Raw genomic sequence first — 9,815 nt, 5'->3', positions numbered from 1 at the left:
AATTCTGTACCACTCATTCTGATTTATGGCATCATCTTGTTTCCAGCTCATTCCTTATCTTCCAAAGGCTTGATCCAAAACTCATCAAATTCAGGGGAACAGATCTCAGTGGGTCTGGATTAGTCTAGTAGGGTGAAATTGTGGACTTCATGAAGTTTGTGGTACATATGCAGATGTGGAGTAGTGAGATTACCTGAAAGATTTCTAACTCAGGTTCTGTTATTTAGGAGCAAGTTTCTGAGAATGCTGGTCCTGTGCTTGAAATTTAGGAGACCATTTTAGTTGCATATATTCATCCATTTGCTTACTATGACATTTGAGAATACATTTATTTGCCAGTTTGATTTTATCATCATTATGGAGGACTCATGTTTCTAATTTCTCCTGCAGACTCTTGAATTGTTAATGTTAACTCCTACTGAACCCAACTTTGTTTTCTAACAGAGGGACAGCATTATGAAATCGTACCAATGCTGAGCTGCTCAAAATATGTTCTTCAGGAACGACAGGTTTACAAGTCTCAGTGAAGAACAATGCATTGCAAAAGGACGGGAAAGCCTTAATGTGGAAGACATCCGGTAAATAATATCACAATGTATTTATCTTGTTACTTCCTAGTTATAGATATATAGAGTGATAGATATAGAATTATGAAATTGATTTAAGTTTCTCAGTAAAGCAGAAGCTGTTTCGTCATCTTCATTGTTCTTGCTTTTCTTTTTCACTCAGCTTTGTCAAACTGGAACAATGTGGATGTGTCTTCCACTATATACCAGTTTGAACATTCCTGATGTTGGCCATTTATTTGATAATTTCTAGCATTCTGGCCAGTTATGCATATAGATTGCTGCACACCGGGCTTTTGTTGTTAGATAAATCCAGGAGTGTGTTAATAGGAAATGATTGTAAAAGACAGTACTAGATCCCACGTATGCTACAAGCTACCTTAAAATGCATTTTTGATATATAGCTGCATTCTCAGATTCATAGCTATTGCACAGCTGATTAGCTGTGGTGAGAAATTACTCATTGCCTTGTATTAACTACACTGTTTAACTACTGTTTCCACCAATCAGTATGAAGTATGCCAACTTTGTTTAGCCTGTGCAGCACTTGTGCAATGATGAACAAGTAATGCATAAAACAAACCCTCCTACCTAATCAAACATTCCTCAGAGATTTGAAAACAGAAACAAAGGGTAAATCCATTCATAGGTTATAATGGTGGAACAAAATAAAGTTTGACATATGTATATGGAAACTATGAACACATGATGTGGATAATTTTTTTAAAATAACAACATGCTTGAATTATTAATAAATGCAAAAAATATGTTTTTACACAATATGGAACAATTGGAAGGATGTATTTCTTTAGAATCATGAGGGCCAGGAAAGATCTCTATTGAATAAAAACACTTTTTTTTTTTCTTTCCCCTTCTTGGTTTGTATTTTAGCCTTTTCAGATGTCGGTCCCCCTGTGGCACACTGTCATAGTTATAGGTGGGAAAAGTTTCCTTTTTTCATTCTTGATTCTGCGGTGTGATCTGCATTCTTGGAATCCATAACAAACATTTAACCTTCAGGATATGAAACCCATTTTTTCTCTCATCTTAGGGTGTTAGGTATTGAGGACAGTTGATAAGCAATTCTGTAGGGAGGGCTGTACTGTTATCCCGGAAAAGGCTTACATTTAATTTTGTCATATATCTTTGTTGCCAGCTTATTTGATGCTAAGATAATTGAGGGATCTCTTTATGGGTCTATTTTTTCTTAGTCATCAAGAAAGCTCAAAATACTTGATAAGAGTTATTTTATTGGACAGTAGTAAATATCGACAAACTGAGATACCAAGAAGATTTTTTCTTTTTTTTTTTTTTTTTTTTTTTCTCCTCTCCTTTCTCTCAAGAATTGAGCAAGCACAGTGCTTACGGATTTGATGGGGATGGTAATAAGAGACCACTGTAGTCATTTTCACTGGTGACTGCACATTAGTTAGGGACCTACGTTCTGCCCTTTTTTACAGTTCTTATTGACTTTAGTGTCTGCCGTGTGAGCAGATAATGTATAAAATGCTCATCAACTTAAATGCCATATATAAATAAAACCTTAAATTGAAACCATCAGAAACAAGTCAGAGTAAAGACAACACAATCTTTATCTTTGAGCTTGTAGGGGAAACAATGCATGGGGGAAAACGACACCAGCTTTAACTTTGAAATCCCAGTTGTGTGTTGGCTTGCACCCCAACTTTAACATTAATCAGAAGCTTTTCTGCATTTCATTTCCTCATTTACAAAATATCTTTGCTGAAAGGTTATATAAAACTCATTATTTACCTGAGTGACCAGAAAAGCTCTCAAAGTGCCATTCCAAGCTCTCGGGTGAATGCTTATTTATAGTTTTTTAATAGGCATTCATTACCTGATGGATTGGAAAGACTCTTTTTGGACCAGTTCCTGTCTATTGGTTAAATGCAGATTGATAACTTTTTCTTAAAAAGCTTATTATCAACCAGATAAGCTCATCACCTGTGGATGGTGATTAGTTTTAGCTTCCAAGGGTTTATTCAAGATTTTTCACTAGTTTATGTGAAATTTTGCCCAGTGGGCCATATTCTGGAAGTGAATTACAGCAGTGTGATGCTTGCAGAACCCAGACTGCAGAAGTAACATCAGCCCATTCCTGCAGAATAGATGAGCTTCAAACCTGTGAAGCCACCTACATTAGCCTATGCACAGGGCATAGAGAGAAAAGGATATAGTACTTTTAGAAAGGACTATGAGCTTAGAAACCACTCACTGTTAGGTATATCTTCATGTCTGAAGACATAACAAGACCTGTTTACCCCTCTGTGCAATTTGCACTAGACTGAGCTCTGTTGATTTTGCTTGGAGCATCTTTCTGTTTTGGAGGATTTGCCTCCAGATGAGATAACTCTGGAAACAAACAAACAAAAAGTGCATTTTTACAAACGCAGTCTGGCCATGGGGGCTTAGAAGACCCATGTGAACTCTCTGTATAAGAATAGCAGGTTAGGCTATACTGTGGCTCCTACACTTTCTGAGCCGAGACCTTCTGAGGGAGCTTTTTGGCAGTTCCCCCTTGCTTGTGCTATAGGCAGGTCTTGCTTGGCACTGCTCCAGCAAGCATCAGGCTCCTGCTCCTCACCCACCTCTGCAGCTGTTAGCACATCTGTAGGATTCAGTGACAAGTCCTGGATAAAGAGGTGTAAAACAACATGGCCAGACATGAGCATGCTTTGTGATCCTTGAGGGCTCTTCTAGTTCGTAATTTGTATCTTAACTTGACACTTCTAAATAGCATCAGTTAAGGCTTAAATCCAACTTAAAGATGTAAAGAAGAAAATCTGAACTTGCACAAATCTGAATGTTCTGAGGACTGTCACATGATTCCTAATAGATTAGCAACAAATTTGGAACTTTCTTTGGCTACGTTTGGATACGTAGCTAGAAAGAGGGCTGGTGAATACTTGATAGAGGGCATAGTCCTTTTTAGTCTTTCTAAGTACAGCATTTTTTCTTTTTTGACAACCTGAAGAAAACTCCTATGGTCTAGTGTTACTTCCAAGTTGCTTCAGAGTTGTTTATGCATTCAAATTCATCTGACTATCCATAGCTTCCTTATAGAGAGACAAGGTCTGAGTTTCTGAAGTAAAATTAATGAGTAGGTGGGAAAGACATTTTGGTTAGATTAAAAAAAAAAAAGAAAAAAAGGTATGAAAAACCTTAAAACCTTTTAAGCTTAACAGAGCTTAAAGAAATAGAGGGGGGTAAAAGGTAAAGGCCATAAGGATGATGTTCTGACATCACCTTAGCATTGCAAAGCCTTAGGGGAAATGACTGTCTTAGTTAAAGTAATATCTTTTAGGAAACCAGGTTCGCATTTCATTAAGAATTGATTAAGATCCTTCTTAAAATGATGTAAGCACAAATATTTATACTCTTTGCCTCCCTCTGCTGGCTGTGCAGACTGAGCTAATCAGCTTCATGTTGCGTGACCCTCCTATTCCAAACAAATATGTCAATTACAGCAGAGTTCATTTTGAACTCAGCTAGGAATAGGTGGAGAAATGGCTATAAATGAACAAAACTGTGGAAATCTTTTAAGGAAACCACAAGGCTTTATTTTTGAGGCTTAAAATTATTAGAAACGTGTTTGTATTAGAAAAGGTCCATTTAACCTCTACTGAACTCATATTCTGGACTGGTTGAGGTGAGGACAGCAGAGTGGTGCGCATTCCCTTTGAAGGAAGGCCAGGTGCTGAGGTAGAGCAACAGTATTTTGGCAGGAAAATGGCAAATCAAATCCAACTATCCAAGAGGGCTGGTTGCGAGCAGGGCTGAACAAGTCTCTGTGCGAGCGCACATCACTCAGGTGCTTTGCATTACACAGCGAGTGCTCCACGTCGGCAGCCCTCAGATGTTCAGCCCTGCACTGGTGTCACCTGGTCCTGATGTGTTTCTCAAATTCGTATCTTGGCTGAGGCAGCCCTCTGCCCCCAGGTGGTTTGCTAGGGACGATGCCTAAATCGCATTCAAATGTGTGGCCTTCTGGTAGTGCTTTGAGTGGATTTTTTTGGTTTGCTCTATGCTGAAAATGCAGAGTGCCCCCCTTTGGCCAGGTGCACTGATTGAGTGTCCAGACAGCAAGAGAAAAGCAAGCAGAACTCAGGGCCTTCTTTTGTTTAAAATGGTTAAGAGTTAAAATAAGAAATATGGAAGTATTTGGAATTGTTAAAGGTGTGTCTCTTGGAGGCAAAAGAGTAATATCAGTCATGTTGCTATTTCTCTCATGCTTTGGCTTCAGACTGCCTGTGTTCCCGGCTCTCTGCAGGCCATTGCTGGGCTTCCCCTTGTTGGTGGCCACCCGCAACAGGGCTGGAGCCCCGGCCTGCCTGGCTGAGCTGTGCATGGCGCAGTGCAAATGCAGGCGCACAGGCAGGAGTGGAACAACCTGAGTTTAAATGGTGACTCTCAAAAAGCTGTGGCAGCTGGTAAGCTGCAAAACCCCAGGAGCGTAAGGAGGGGAAGGCAGAGCACATAGAGGGGCTGCCAGCTGCACCAAGCTGGGTAAGGCCTGTGCAGGCTGCACCTATAGAGGGAAGACACCATTTTGTGAAGTGGGGTGAGAAGGGTGGGGCCATTTTGTGGAATAATGAGGGGCGGAGCCATTTTGTGAGGTGGGGCGGAGCCATTTTGTGAGGTGGGGCGGAGCCATTTTGTGAGGTGGGGCGGAGCCATTTTGTGAGGTGGGGCAGCGCTCACCTATTTCTAACCCCAAGCTGGGGGCCCTGGTGCATATTGCCTCTGCTCCCAAGTCAGTTGGGAAACCTGTAGGTGGCTTTGTGTTTGCTACAAATCCAAAGCATTCTTCGTTCCCAAGTTGTGCAACTGCCAAAGACAAGGTATTTCTGTCGGCACACTGGTATCTACTGAGGCATCTCTAGATGAGGGAATATTGGAGTTTAATACACTAAGAATACATTGTAGCATCCATAGGTGAGGGAATATCAGTTTAATGCATTAAGAGTACATTGCAGTATCTATTTCTACCAGCGTCCACTGAATGCTAGTTATTTTTCCAGACTGAAAAGAAAGCTGTGTCTCTGCTTGGAGAGATTACTAGTTAAAGATAAACAATGTAAATCACAGCAAGGCTAAGGCAAAGTCCGATGATAAAAGTAACAGTGGCTTAATGGGTCTAATTATTGTAATATAGGACTTAAATTATGGAACTGTATTATGAAACTATAGTGTAAAAGGTAAGATACAGAAAATTTCATCAGTTTCTTAAAATTGCTATATAGCGGTTAGCTTTAGGCGTTAATCAGCTAATTCCTTGGTAGCTCGAAGGCTCTGGGAGTGTGATATGTACGTGTGTGTGCGAAGGTGGCATGGGCCATGGTGGGTGAAACGTGGAGCCTGGTGCCTGCTCTGGGCAGAACTGCGAGGGCCATGTCTGGGGTGGTCCCGAAGGTGGCCGTGGCGCGGCACGGAGCAGGGAGGTGTGCGGCGGGCACGCGGAGAGAGTGCGTGTGGCGGGAACCAGCGCCGGGAGCGGGGACACTTGGTGTTCGTGGGTGCTGCGCTCCATGAAGGAGAAGAGGCTTCAGCGCTGGGCATGACGTCAGCGTCGGTACGTGTGAAATGGGAGCTTACACATTTCCTTTGCTCCTTTCTTGCGACGGAAATAAGTGAGAGAAGTCTAAGCAGCAAATATAAAAAGTAGTATATTAATTATTTGGATAAGAAGAAAGCTGCCTGTTAGAGATGCTAATTTCAGATATAGCTTGTACTCAAATGGGTTGTGCTCTGCTCTGCTTTGGAAGCTGGGATTCCAGAGTCCTTTTTTTCCTAAAAAGCTTTCATATATAATCTGTATGAGTGCGAAAACTTCCATCCACCCTCTTGTGTTTGCTGTGATTCTACCTAGAAAGCTACCGTGTTTGCAGTGATAGTGCCTAGAAAACAACCGTGTTTGTAAGAGAAATTTTGGAAAGGATTTCCCTTTTTACTCTGAAAGTGTTTTATTTATGTCTTCTTGAACTATGCTTCAGCAACTTTCTTGCTGGTTGACTTGTGTTTTCACTGGCTCAGACTCCTATGTAGATTGTACCACCTGTTCCAGAGTTTGCAGAAACATTTGCTCTTAAATTTTCTGAAATTCCTTATTTAAAGTCCCTATTAGATGTTTCCTTTTATGTGCCTTTCCTTATCAATACTGAAGACCGAATGCTCTGCTTTTCCTTGGAAAAGAGACCTTCTCCTTAAAGACATTATGCTTTCAATGGGCTTCTGCAGCCTTTGTTACAAGAATGCCCAGTTTCTTATCACCTCTCTTTTGGAAGGAAACGCTGATCACGCTTTTAAAGAACAAAGGCAGGATTATTTCTCAGTCCTTCCTCATAAAGCAAACAATTTATAAATATTTAAATATATAAAGCAAATGTGTCTCCCCCCTTGTGTAAATTACTGTAGGATCACTTGTCTTTTACTACTTAAAAAAAATCAAAAAACATTGTTAGGCTTTTTGTTAGGTTCATCAACTTGTGAAGCTTGGTGTTTCTTCTCTCTTGTTTATGTCCCTCTGAAGGAGAGCTTCTGAAGGTCTGTCATTTCACAAAGGTGGAAACCCCAGGGAATGGCAAGGTTGCTTGGCCAAGGAACTCAGTTGTCATTTCCAACATTGGGTTGTCCCACCTGCTGAGGCTTGGGAAGCTATAGCTGATGGCCTGCCCTCCATGAGAGGGTGTTTTTGCGCTCTAAGTTCAAGAACTTTGCTGAGTATGACTAGCAACATACATTTCTTCTCTTCTTTCATTTGCTTCCCCACAGTGCTGCTCCCTAGTTTTAAAGCTGCAGTATATTCCTGCCCACTCATAGGGGAGATTCTGGCAGGGAAAAAAGCAACCAAAGAAGCTAGAGAAGTAGCTGGGAGGCTGCATGGTTGAGAGGGCAGAGGGGCTTTGAGAAGAACTGTCTTTGGATGCAAAAGAAAAGAACATCGTGGTAAAGATGAGGAGTAGGAGGGAATGCTGAAGAACGCTACGAAAGTGTTGCTGGTATCTGTGAATTCTGAGCAAAGCTGTAGCAGCCACCTTGAGTTTGTGTCCCAGACCTGAATCCCACCCAGCCTGTAGGCATTCATGAGTAGCCTAAGACTGTCTTGGAGCTAGTAAAATCTTTGGGAAAATGTTTGAACTTCTCTCTTTAGCATGTCCTTCAAGAACTTCATTAGCTCTTGAAGTTTTGCTTTGGGAAAGGTCGACCATCCCAGCTCAAATGTCTCTGAAATCGGAGGGGGAAAGAAGCCTGACATGTTAGCGGTGTTCTCGCTGTTGTCCGCCCAGTATTTTTGCTCTTCCAGATTTTGAGAAGTCTTCATTAATATTTTCATCCTCTAGAGCCAAGCTAGATGATCACCTGCTGACTAGGGAGGGAAGAAAAACAATTGAAGAAACGAACAAAACCACTGGATGTTCATCAGTGGTGGACTGCATCTCTCAGACCTTTGTTTCCGAGGAGATGGTTTTTATTCTGTGTCTCCTTGCAAACTTCCAAAGGGAGCGTTCTGTTCCCTCCAAAACAGACAGGGAATGGAGAAATTATTTATTGCCAGGATCAGAGTCAAAGCCCTCATGGTCAGCCTTCCTTTCCACTACTGTTTTTGTGGTTGTTAGATGAGCATCGTACCCTCATGTTAGAGGAACAGGAAATCCTAGTGAGATGTCTAAAGCTCCTGCCTTGACAGTTGCTGTTTCACCTATCTCTAGTCAATATTCTTATCTTTGTCTCTGGAAAAAGAGCCATGAGTTTTTCCTGAGCTCTCATTCTTCTGTAACTCTTTGTGCGGTGCCCCCAAATCTCTGGGTTGTCAGTGATTTCAGGTGCCAGATTTGGCCCTTGCCTCTGAAATGCCCTTGCCTCTGATGTAGTTTGAAATATTAAGTTCTAGGTCATGGAAATCATAAGGTGAAATCTGGTATTAAAAAAGAGGTATGGCTCATTTTTTTATGAGACTGCTAATAATGTTCAGCCTTGACAGGGTTAAAAGGCAACATCCATTTCCCCATTATCTTGTTTAAAAAGTGCCTTTTTTAAAGTCCATATGGCGACTTCCTTTCGACCTGCTTTCCCATCCTTGTCTCTTTGTCAGGGCTGTCACTTATAAAGAATCACTTGACTTACAATAACAAGTTCAAAAGAAGACAGAATATAATCAGTTGATCCACGAAGAATTGAAATAAAGAACACCCCCACTGCTCCAGTTATCATTCCCATAGAGATAGTGATATTATTGATGTGATTGCTATGCTAATTTCTATAGAAAAAACTTGTATTTTGGAATTTGTTCAAAGAGAATTTCAGACACATCAAATTGGAAAATGCAGAGTGAATTCCTAAACTTTTTATATAGGCATGGGAATCTTTTTTTTTTCTTTTCTTTTCTTTCTTTTTTTTTTTTTTTTTTTAACATTGAATAGCTCTGAACAACTATTTATAAACTTCACCAAAAAAATGAATTGGAAAATTTTAGCTAATTTTTTAGTTGTTATAGAAAGTTAATTTACTGCAGTTCCAGAAAAAGGCTCATCTGGTACCTATAAGATTATTAATACCATTCCCCAAACCTGCAGAAGGGGGATTGGACACAGAATCCAGAAGTAGAAACTAGGGATTATAAAAGATGGGTACATTTAAGTCCTCTGTTTAGGAAGAGCTAATTAATCTATACTCTTCCTCTGCAATTCCATAGTCTCTTTGGGAATTGCCACAAACATAAACTTTTTTTTTTTTTCCTCCTCCCTTGGACTCCTATTTTAACTGGAAGGTTTCAGCTTGTGATGTTATGCTTTTTATGTAGTAAACTGATTTAAAATGTATGCCAGTCATCTTCAGGGAACTCATTTCAGTCAAGATGAAACTAGTCTTACCTGAATCAATGTTTTAAGTGTCCCTGTGGCTCGGCATTTTGAATAATCAATCTGTCTCCATCGCTTCTTAATCATGCGCATCACAGTCTTTTTTATTTGTCAACCCTTTCGGATCCTGGCTTTTTGTTATTAACATGCCCCTAATGTCACATGCAAGCCTTTTCTTTAAAACAAGCTGCTCATTGGTGTATTTTGATACTTTTTATTATTACTAAATCTTTTTTCCCATAATTACACCACAATCATTATATAATCCCATAACAAAGAGTCTATTGAGGCACCATGCTTTTGTCAACTATGGGACACAGAATCCATAATTGCATTATTCAGCCTCCCCCCTCCTGCCCGCCCCCCCCCC

At 40.5% G+C, this 9,815-nt stretch overlaps 1 protein-coding gene across 1 annotated transcript in view; it reads left to right on the top strand.

The window, feature by feature from the left end:
* The first annotated feature begins 5,385 nt into the window (after positions 1–5,385).
* Positions 5,386–9,815, top strand: part of ZNF536 (zinc finger protein 536) — a 324,478-nt gene continuing 320,048 nt past the window's right edge. Inside the window, exon 1 of the mRNA XM_026042304.1 lies at positions 5,386–5,428. The gene's annotated coding sequence lies outside the window, so the exon portion shown is untranslated. The remainder of the gene's footprint in view (positions 5,429–9,815) is intronic.

Source organism: Nothoprocta perdicaria, unplaced genomic scaffold, assembly GCF_003342845.1.
Source record: "Nothoprocta perdicaria isolate Ctin4 unplaced genomic scaffold, notPer1 scaffold_30, whole genome shotgun sequence".
Classification (NCBI taxonomy): Eukaryota; Metazoa; Chordata; class Aves; order Tinamiformes; family Tinamidae; genus Nothoprocta; species Nothoprocta perdicaria.
Note: the sequence above shows the minus strand (reverse complement) of the source record. Positions and strands in the feature narration are given on the sequence as shown.